Source organism: Hermetia illucens, chromosome 2, assembly GCF_905115235.1.
Source record: "Hermetia illucens chromosome 2, iHerIll2.2.curated.20191125, whole genome shotgun sequence".
Classification (NCBI taxonomy): Eukaryota; Metazoa; Arthropoda; class Insecta; order Diptera; family Stratiomyidae; genus Hermetia; species Hermetia illucens.
Window position 1 is genome coordinate 133128356 of NC_051850.1, and position 12053 is coordinate 133140408.

Consider the following 12053-nt stretch of genomic DNA (forward strand, 5'->3'; position numbering starts at 1 on the left):
CACTGAAATTTTTCCGAAGCATTTCTAGCGTAAACGACTTTTGACGAGCTTTACTTGCGTAGTTCCCTTTCCCAAAAGAGTACAATATGGCTAAAATGCACAGTTTAGTCTTCCATTTTTGACCTATTTTGAAATTTCTAAAACTCAACCAAACTGGCCAATTTAATGAAACTGTCAAACGATATGTGATAATATCTTTCGAAAAAACATAATAATTTACAATTAAACGTGGTTTCTAAAAATGATATTTTAATCCTGATTGCTCTAAACGGGGAACTATTGGTTTTTGAAATAAGTAACTTAGGAGTGTTGATCAATTCGTTGATTTGATTTTCTATTTGTTTCACCGCCTGAAGTCCATGATCCTCTATTAATGATAATTTAAGATAAAAGCATCGATTATTCCGAATTTAACTGGTAAAATCCTTATTCTAGGGTTAATCATCAGTCTAACTATTTTTTGCCATATTGGCACGCAGTGGTGCACCACAAGGTCCAATTAAATGGACGATGTTATTTCTTGTGTGAAGTCGTTTATTGAAAAATTATGACATGGTAATTACAAGATTGCAATCGCAGCCAATAAATAAAAAAGTATATTATCATAGGGTTTCATTGCAAAATAATTGATCACTGTTGTACGCAATAAAGTGCATCAACGCGCACAACACCAAATGCATTTAAAAAGAACATTTTTCATTACACTTTGGCTTGGTTCTTCGATTCAAGCTGGAATTATCGGAACGAATTGATAGTTTTTATCTGTTTTCAATTGATTTTGCCTTTTATTTTTTTTCTGGTTCACGCCACTATATTTCGTTAATTGCGTTGTTTATTGTTAATAAATCCGTTTTTATATTCCTTGGCATGTTTGGTACGTTTGGTAATCATTTCACATAATGCAACGCATAAAAGGAAACTGGAACGATCATAATTATCAAAATTGATACTGGAAAATTGACAAGAAATACGCAATCCGATTATGGATGGAGTTATGCCGGTAGAGTCAAGAAATTATATATATGCTCCGTAAAGGTGGCTGGGGTAAATGTGAAAGAACTAAATTCCTTAATTCTACGATTCACATTAACATTTTGACGGAAGACAAAACAAAACACAACAGTTTTATAGACTTAAGTATTATATAAAAATTAAATAGACTGATAATATGATGCTTGATTTACATAATTCCTGGTTTTACCGGTAGATTCAAATATTTTGAAACTGTCAATTTGAATTGCTCAACGGTAGGTAGGATAAGGATCCAATATATTTTTTGCTTTTCTGTCCACTTAAGCTCAATCAAAATCTCAAACTTTTCGGCAAAGTTGGCAAAAAGCTATTTTAAGATAGAACACACTCGTAGATAGAAAATTTTAGAAAAGGCTAACTCATCTGAATTTTTAACCTCGTAACATTGAAATCTTTCGAGCAAAGTAATGATTTATTAAAATCTTAAGAAATTATATTACGCCACTAATTTTTTTACGATTACTTGAATCATTGCATCTACAGATGTTTCATTCAGATTTCATTGAAGTCAAAAATAAGAAAAAAAATCATTAAACACGGTACCGTGTAAAAAAAATTAACTTTTTGTTCAACATGAACAGTTTCACCTGCATTTAGGAAAATTCCGGGCAGCCATCACACTTCACCAATGAATTAATTTGAAATAGTGCTTGGTTGTCGGTTTGTTGGCTATTCTAATCGTTTAAATGCTAATTTTCGCGGTAATTAGCATACGATTCCAATAGGCCAATTTTCTGTTCGTAAAATTTCAACTTTATTTTTTGCTATTGCATCCGATTGAGTGTAGTTTGGAATTGCTCTTGATATTCGAGCCTTTCTTCTGTTTTCGGTATTTCCCATGGAAATTCTGTTTGACTTTTTGAAGTTTTTTAGAAGTTGGCGGCTTTAACGGTGTCGATTTTCTTTCCTCTTAATGTTTTTGTTTTCTAATTTAGTTATTGGTTTTCAGAAATAATGAATATTGCTTTGAATTTATCTTTCTCATTTGATTATATCATTATTTTCTTACATGTTGGCCTTCTTTCATTTCTAACGCAATCTTTTTCCTTTTATTTTCAGATAGATCGAATGAACTGTGACAGATTGGCATAACAAATGCAATAATCAACTGCCGAATGCTGGTTAGTATCAGTCTCTATACAATATTTGAATAAAGTAAGAGAAAAAAGAAAAAATTAAATAGGGACCATCTATTTTAAATTTTATTGCTATTATTCAAGCGAATGGTAGAATATGTTGAGGTTGCATGATATACATGATACTCAGATTTTTTCCAAAGAGTTCATTCTTCAAAATGTGTGAATTCCGTTAAGGTAATTCTATCATTCCTAGATTTGGGAACAGTCAAATTAACGAAAATATTTTTTTGAAGTCTGGTCGGTTGGTTGGGAGACAGGTCGAAAAGAGCCTTATGGGAACGTAGGCGAAAAGGTGATAAAGCAATTTCCATTGCTATTTCTTTTTCCTTTCAAGTGTTTAGTTAACGATTATTCCATGTAATGGTTTTTGAAAGTTACTGGGATGGGTATGTCTGCATCTAGGTTTACATTCGCGGTAGTAACGCAAATCAATGTGATGAGGATTTAATTGGCTATAATTCGACCCAATTTTTTGAATGATATTCAAATTGTCTGTGAATTGTGAGAAAATTGTAAAATTACAAAATGGGAGAGGTTTTTCGTTTGGGTGGTTGTTGGGTGTGAAATGTTGATGATTTTTGATTTGCCGATTTTCGAAGAAATTACAGGTTTCATTTAAGTCCATAGCAAATCCTAGCAAAAACTGGCTATTAGTAGATCTAGGCTCTCCAAAAGCAGGCCAAGTTTTTCCATGGTGTTTTCAGGTAGCCTTTTGAAAATCTTCGTATAGTTAGAAATAAGGAAATTGGAATATCGCAAACGATATGATGCTTTGAATATTTTTGTTTAATTATTCCAAAACTCTATTACTAAAAGTTTTCTCCATTTTTATGCGACAAAGAGTGGGGTCGAATTTTGAAGTACCGCTATGGTTTTCCTAATTTAAACATACTTTCATTACGGCTAACTGCAAAACAATGCAAACTCTTTTAAGCCCTACTTTCACTGATATTTCCATTATTTTTAATATTTTCAATACCAAGAGTTATCGGAGAAGTTAAGAACGACTTGCCACTTCTGCTGGAAACAATTTTGAAGAGATTGTTGTTATTACTTCTTGAAACCACCTACTATTACTTCCAACACCTTTTTTCTAATTTTCTAAATGTTTTCAATTCGGTTTAGTACATTAATGCTGTTTTGTAGTAACTAGATGTTTATTGGTCTTCAACCGCCTCGAGCGGGTATCGAAATCTCAACTCCCCTGTTATATCAGCGGTTTAACGGCATGCAGTCTTCTTTTATTTCCTGGTGCCGAGTCCCTAGTGCAATCAATTTTATTGCATTTTTCCGTTTTCCTCCTATATGGAATCTTCCTCTATCATCCTATTTCCCGATATCTTAAATCATTTCAAATCATTTTAAGTTTCCTTTAAAATTTTTATACAAAAAGCATTATCCTTAAAATTCTTCCCAACCTTAAAAATTATACAATTACACTTTTTTGGAAATGAAAAATGTCATGCTATGTACTTCGACTTGCTAGTATCCAATCGTGGGCATTTTTACCCAGTGCTTTGATACCGACAGTGGACAATTTTTTGTGTATGCGCACCTGAAATTGTTGTTGCATGCAGCAATTTCCCTGTTCTTTGTTGCACGTAAATGCTCAATGCCTTCACGGAATGGAATCATCTATGATGCAAAACAATGTTAGCGATTGTTCTTTTGTCCCAGGCGACCTTGCAATTGCCTAATCGCTAGAGTAGGAAATGGAAATCAGGATCTCAACAAGTGAGGATAAACTTTCCCTTAACAGAGGATAAACTTGAATTAAAACCAAAGCAGTGACATTATAAATCATTGTGAATAAGTTGGAGGCAAGGAAAACTAATTTCTTCAGTTCCGCTCACTCTGATTGTACCATTCGCCATCTCTATCTGGTCATATACGAGTGAATTATTCATAAAACAGCGGTTGCCAAATATATTTTCTTTCTTTTTATCAATTGCTTATAATTGTACCGATTTCATTGGTTATTAATTTGAGGATCTCTTTTTCATTTTCCTTCTAACATTGAGTAGGAACGATATTTAAAATGGCATTTTCAAATAGAATGGGCCGAATATAGGGAAGGTACTCATTATCTACGCGCTTCATTATCACCAGAAGGCAGAAGAGAGGGAGATAGATTAGGTGCTGGTGAACTTTCCTGGTCAATTTTGCCAAGCCAGTTTGTAATGTCATTTTCATCCTTTAATCGAATGATCTGTAAAAATGATAGTAAGGGTTTTTCATTCGCTAAGAAAAACACTATTTTATGGTTTCAAATACGTTTTATAGCTCAGTGAATTTGGTCTTTTAAATTATGGATCCCATCCCAAAAAACGGTCAAAATGGGCCTCCATGAGAGCCAATTCCTTCGATGAAAATCGTTTCTTAGGCATGAATTTTGTGAGATACCAGGATGGCCAGGCAAAGTGAGCTAAATCTGTCGAGGGTTGATGCTGCAACAATCAATACTTTAATTCATATTTATTTTGATGGAAAAGATTTCTTTCTCGTGTAAATTTTGTTTTCTCAGGATTTTTTGCATCCATTTGGTCTAGAAGGTGACCATAATAAACTGAGTTTACTATTTAACCAGTTTGGAGGTCATCTACGAACAAAATTCCTTTTGTGCCCCAAAAAAAGTTACGCTAATACATTTTTGGCCGATTTCACTTCGGGACAGAAATACTAGTGCCGCATCATTCGCTGGTATTTTCTTTGGATTTGAGTTCATTTTGCCTTACCGTACCATTATAAAACGATGCGAAAAATTCTCTTTATTAATTCTAAAACGCCCCAAATATTGAGGAAAAAGTTCAATTTGATTGTGTTTTTGTTCAGTTGGTAGCAAATGCAAAATGCAGTGTAAAGGTGGTTACACTGCTTCTTGAAACCTCAAGGCACTCAACTAATCGATTATCCTCCACAATTAACATATTAGACAATCAGCAAGTCAAAAATGAGGACTACCAATTTCGTTTGAAGCAGAAGCAACTCATCAGAAGCGGCTTCACCTCTGCCCTAGGATCAGAGTAACCAAAGGTTTTTCTCATTTGTTTTTCTCTCTCTTATATAGATCCACGAACGCGACACCTGTACGAGTCACATTTAGGAGAAAACTGCCTAGCATATGCCTAAGCGGGGCCCAAGTAAAGATAATTTTTTGTAGGATTGAATGAATCCTGAGTGCAGATCTGTTTCATACAATTAGAAAGAACTATTTTTCACATTTTTGATCCAGGGGGCTCTCGTTTTGGGCAAATCATTCGGTTTTTTTTTTTTTTTTTTTTTTTTTTGAAAAAATGAGGACTGTTGATTTTGTCTTGAGTAGGACAACCATCAGAGACTGCCTCACCTCTGACCTAGGAACAGTGTCGTGCCCAGGTGAAACTGAGTTGGTCAAAAAGCGCATCCCCTACGTTCTCAGAAGAAACTACCCAAACGAAAAATTTCAAAAAAGCCATTGTGATGCCGATGCATGACATTTAGGCTTCTAAATGCACTGCGTGTCAATGAAGTTGTTGTATATTACTCATATTAGAATCATAGAATTATTATTATAACAATGTAAGTCATAGTTGTAGATAGAACACTAAAAAGTTTCGTGGGAATCCTGCTATAATTAACAAAGTTATAGTAAGTCAAATTTGTCTCGTTTGTGTAAATTTACTGAAGGGAGTGAATTTCAATATCAGACTAAAGTGAATAGTCTGACATACTAAATGCGTATATATTATGGGCTGCCTACAAACCTGATTTTCGACCTTTTTCAATCACAAGAAGGAACTGACAGTACAGAATAACAATCTATGATAAAACATGAAATTATGCAGGAACTTACTAATGGTGAACTTTAGCATGGTGTAAGTCCATCCTGAAAGGCGACCTTCCACCGATATATACTTGCCAGACGTTGGCAACAAATTTTGTTTAGATATTTTAAGCGTCATTTTCGAATTTTTATATGGTAGCCACTGTGCATACTAGATGGGACCGTTGCGCTTTTCCAGGAGGCCACATTTTGACGCATAAAGCTTTGTAAAACTGGCTTGCTGATCGTACTCTGTGCTCTTTGTATCATGAAGCAACATCGAAATCAAAGAATCCGATACTCTCCTAGCGTGAGGTGTACTTGTTTCTAATATTTTAAGCTGTTTATTTTCGTCGGACTATCAAATAACATTTTTATGGTTAGGTTGTCTAGATCTGATGCCTTCCGCACAAGTTCTATGAAATTATTTTCTTTTTATTTTCCTGGTTACGTTAGTTGATGGAAAAACAGAAACAATTTATATTCTGTTTAATTTTTGGAAGTTTTGTGTGAGAGTTAATATCAGATTTAAACCCTGAAAGTTTAATTTTCAACAAAATTAAAAAAATTAGAAAAATGTAAAGGGGACAAAAACTAAAAAATGTAAATATTTTGCCTAATCATAAAGGTAAAATATTAAAACAGAAAAAGAGTTCAAAAAATAAAACTTGAAATGTAAAAATGAAAATTATAATTGAAGGAAAACAACAAAAATTAAATTAAAAAAGAAAGTCTAAACAAGTGAATTATATTTGTTAAATTAAAAAAAATGCAACTTTCTTCATTTTATTCTGAGCTCTTACCTGCTAAAATGTCAATTAAGATGTTAGTCTTATCTTGTGGAGTGCTCCTTTCTCGTTATAGGCGACATCTAATTGTCATCAATAAGAGGGGGTAGCCTAGTGACATAAAGATTGCTCACACAACCAGAATCATTGGGTATTTTAATGAGGTTTCATTGCATAATGTTTATGGTTCAAATGAAATGCTTCATTTTATTGAGCATCACATATTGACTTGTAATCCTTGCTAGCATACTTCTGTCTGCATTTCGTGTTTATAAACGAAAAAAACGAAAGAAAATCCAAATTTGAAAATTAAAATTAATGTGAAAGCAACTAAAGTAAGAAAAACCTCTTGTAAAACACCGTATAACTGAAAAGAAAGAGATTAGTGTCATTAAAATAGTATTTCATTGGCTTAATTGTTAATTTACGTGGATTTCCGTAAAATTAGCATCAAACATCCATGGAACAGAGATCACATTTGGCTTATTATTTCGAGGATCATGAATATTGATACTAGATTTCACATTAATTAACCGGTCGCCTTTTATTTTGCTTGTGGCATAAATAGGGCGATTTACAATCTAATCAGGAAAAATAATGTATTTAAGAGAACTTCACCAAAGTCATAGCGCAAAAATTCACAGCATGACGTGTTAAAATTAAACAAAAAAATTGTTTTTTTTTTTTTGTCATCTAAATAGCCTATAAGATTTCAAATTAGTGCCTTAATTGCTAGAAAAAGTCAATTAGTTTGGGAACGTATCTTCCATTAAGTGGAATTCCATCAATAGAAATTATTACCCTTTCGGCATACTGAAATACGCGTCAACCAAATAGAGTGAAATGCAACATAACTAACACTGTATAGTCTTCATGTATGAACAACCAATTTAAAACAATATTTTTTTTTCTTTATAATTTTTGAATATTCATGTGGCAATGATGTGATCTTGATAAGGTGGTAAATTATTCGGATTAAGTTTTGTTCAAAGCTTGTGCCGAAAAGCATGACAACATTTTTCTCAAACAAATGGATTTCTATTAATAATATAAATCAGATAAGTTTATTGATGGTTAAATCGCGTCATTATTTCTTTTCTGTTGTTCTTGCTTAAAAAAAAATTTTTTGGATGATTTTCTTTAAAATGTAAGTGGTGTAAATGGATAACGAAGCTGCTAGATTTAGCTTAATTTTGTATTAAATTAGATAGAAATGTATTAAGGGCTTCCGTTATTGAGTGCATATAATAGACATATCTTATTGGAAATTATAGTTCGAGCGTAGTCACCCATGGGCAATTAAGATAGCGTTGTTGCATAAGGTGGTAAATTGTTGAAATTTAATCCATTTTTGATCATCCATTAGAAATGTAGCTCCGGAATCATTTATACTAGGCCAATGACCCGTTTAGAAATTCTTCTAGAAGCAGTAACTATATATTTGGTTTGAATTTTACTGCTTCCGCTTGTGTAATGTAATATCACTCCCAAGGTATTCTCTACCTTGATGACTAATTTGTCATCATCACCTAAATTTAATTTACGACTCCTAATTTTAATAGTTTGGAACTTCTATCTATTGCTGATATCGAAATCTGCTAATTTATATGCAATAAAACCAGTAATCATATTTCATTAGAACTATGAACTAATAATTTGAATTAATTTGGATCCTGTTGAAAATATCGTATATCCACCTCATTCATTTAAATTTTTGAAGTTCCGTTCAAATCCAAACCAATTCAGAATTTATTCGAGAAATATGTAAATAGCTGCGAAAAAGGGAGCTCACATGCCTAACTTGTACGAATGACAATCCATGTACATAAAACATGTTCGCCATTATTTTATAAAGTTTTCCAAAAATAACTTTAATGCAAAATCTACCCACCTGGGAAAATTACAAATATCAAACTTTCAAAATTCCACTAAAAATCTTCCCATAAACATTATTCATTCGATATTTCAACGTCGCCGCTCTGATGTATAATAAATGGCAGATCAGAGTAATCGATGTTCTGAGAAGCAAACTAACAAAAAAGTTCGATATAAATAAAGAAGTATTTAGAGCACAAACGGCAAAAAACCAAACATTGAGAAATTTATTGTGAGTGGGCATAAAGATATTGTCTATATGTCTCAGCACTATTTCCCATCATCTGAATCTCCCTGATAGATATCGAAATCTTAACTTGTTCTACACACTGACAAAAAATAATTTACAATCATCATAAATCCGAATAAATTTAGTTTCTGTAATAAATCAACAGTGTCACTGTCGCGAGGTTTTATACCGCAACATGAGACCCCGAAAACGAATCATGAATCCATGTGTGTATCAAAGTTTGTTTAACGCAGGCGCACTCCTATAGATACATAGATATTTACAAAACAAGTCCCTATACATGCTTAAATGTGAGTTGGAAGCTTTGATCATCAATTTATAAGATATTTTTTTTGCCTTCAATAAATCCCGTGATTGCTGAGATGGAAAGAAGCCGTCAGTAACACACATGATATCAAGCCTATTCAGAATTTCGAAGTTTATAACATTTTGAAGCTTCTACCATAAAATAAAATAAAAAAAAACAAAAAAGGAAAGATTAACAGTTATTCGCCAGTGACACCACGGTCGTCATTGGTGTGATTATTACAAATATGCGATTAGTGGAAATCCCTAATCCTTAAATCACGACTAATCTGATCATGTTTCATCATCAATCTCAGCACTGGTATTACCTACTTATGATGGTTGTCGTAGTAATGAAGGTAGATGATCAGCTACAAGATCATACTGATAAGTGGATGGTCCACAAGGTTTGACTAATTGAAGGAAAATTATGCAGCAAAACACAAAGATTCTTAGCAGACAATCCATGGAATTCATGGTCAATAGAAAAATGATCACGTGTGATGGTTAATCACAGATTCAGAAATTAGTCAGATTTTGATAGTATTTTTATTGAATATGCAACGAAAAGTCATCCGATGTAATGCTCACTCGCTCCAAGGCGCAGAAAACGATGCTCCCAAAGACTAAATTACTTTCAAGATCTAATGATCCATGCCCAATACTGGCTCCTTGATGTGGGGGTATAAAAACAACTTGATTTTCTAGCTAGTTAGCGTCATTGGATGCATCTGCAAAAAAATGAAGTTGTAAGGCTACTGGTACTGATCCTCATCGTTTTTGTTGATCTTGAGCCATAAACATAACACCTAGTCTACAATGCACACCCAACTGGAATATAAGCACAAATTACATCTGGAATTATTGCCGTATCTCCTGCTCCGAGGCTCCATTTTGCTGTCTACACTGCCGTGCGCGATCCACATGATAACGACCATAGATGATTGTAACTGTATCACAGATTTTATCGGTTCCAGACCGTAGACTGATTACCAATAACAGCAAACATATGCACTACACGCTGTGCATATTCACGCTAATCAGCCATCATTATCAATTTGCTTACAGAGCTCAAAAACCATCAAAACTAATTGGTGACTAATAATATCACAATAAAAGGTGAAAAGACCTCATCCAAGTAGTAACTAGGCAACATGCAATCAGTATGCAATACTGGACGCAGCATGCACTACTCTCAGGCCAAGATCATCATCTGATCTGCAACACTTAAGGAGAACGCGCCAACGATCTAGTCAGTCAGTGGTATCGCCATAATATGGAATCAAATTATCGATAACCTCTTATAGGTGGTTTGCCTAAAGGTAAACAAATACCTGCTGTTGATCGCCAATTGCATTGTGATTGTAGCGAAAGAGAATGGTGTGTAATCTAAGGTGGTGTATAAATAAGTGCATCAAGTATCTATCCCTGACCACGGGTATGAATCTGGTGCGTTTTAGATGGTGTTGACGTCGTTCCAATCAATATAAGATCACGGGAGAACTATCAACAGCCACACGCGCTAACCGCATTGTTAAGCTTTAAGGTGGACTAAGAATTTGGTTTAGTAAGGAAGATTGGCCTATCGGTGGTCAGCTTTCGTTATAGAGAATATAAAAGACTCCATCTCATTTTTGTGATAATATTCACTTAACGGATAGCCGAAGGAAACCTCAATTTGGGTTTTCTGCGTCATTTCCTAAACATTATTTTAGGAGCACAGTTCCATAACACATAGAACATTTGAGGACGGAATGTTGCGGTAATTTACAGATTCGAAATCTTTTGAAGTCAAAGACAGAAAATAAGTTTAATTTGGAAAACAAATGACTCGTTTTGCTCAGAGTAATGAGGGATTAATTCAAAGACACGGTTAGGCCATATCAGTACTTGCCACTGTTATTAATTTTTAAACGTTAAGTTTTAAAAGAAATTCGAAATTCACTCTCCATTTGAATTTCTCTTTTTAAAATCAGGAAACTGTAATAGAAGGCAAGAGAGGAGAGGGTATATGTGAACAGTTTCTAATACTTATATTCCGCTGGCTAACCAGTATATTTTCAATCTCTTCATCATGTTACAAAACTTGCTCCTCTCTTCATCACAATTTATTATTTAATGTTTAATTATAAGATTGAGGAAAAATAAATCAATTATTTTTATGTTTATTTCATAGCTTTGTTTCACAAGGTTAAAATCATCCGTTTTGACGCTTACTTTGTGATACAGCTTTCCAGGAAGACTTGTCCCTGAAAGAGTAAGTTTTCACAATATTCATTCGAAGTCGGTTTGACATGACTTAGTTTTTGACCTGGGCAAGGTTGATAATCACTTAACATCAAATCGGGACTATAAGGTGGATGCATAGGAACCTCCAATTCAGACTCCCGGAGCCTTTGGCGGGTCTTCGTAGATGTATGTGGATTGAAATTGTCCTGCTGGAACACTATGTCTTTTCTATTATCTAATTTTGTAGATAGATTCAGTAGATATCCGAATTGCGTGTTTGGTCATTGGGCAGCGACTTACAATCCTATAAAAAAGAAAACAAAAACTTTCTGATCGTCAATTCTGCTTCGCCCACTGTTTGGGGCTGTTCATTCTCGTATGGAGCCATTCCTAGTCGCCAGTCACCATCCGCTTCATAAATGGTTCGATTTGATGATTTTTGACCAAGAAGTTACGGGTGGAAACACTACCCATTAGATTTTTTGGGACAATTCGTGCGGCACCGCAATATTGAGCTTTTTTTCGAAGAGGGACTTATGGAAATTGTCCATAACTGGTTCATGAATATTGCAGCTTCTGGCCTAGAAATGTCAAGTGACGAGTTGAATGTAAAGTATAGGAATTCAGAAATAGAAAATATTCTAAAATATTAC

General features: G+C 34.0%; 1 protein-coding gene across 1 annotated transcript in view; it reads left to right on the plus strand.

Moving 5' to 3' along the window:
* The window catches only part of LOC119649824 (early growth response protein 1-like), a 161568-nt gene that overhangs the window by 110941 nt on the left and 38574 nt on the right, over positions 1-12053 (plus strand). Inside the window, exon 2 of the mRNA XM_038052160.1 lies at positions 2092-2153. The gene's annotated coding sequence lies outside the window, so the exon portion shown is untranslated. The remainder of the gene's footprint in view (positions 1-2091; positions 2154-12053) is intronic.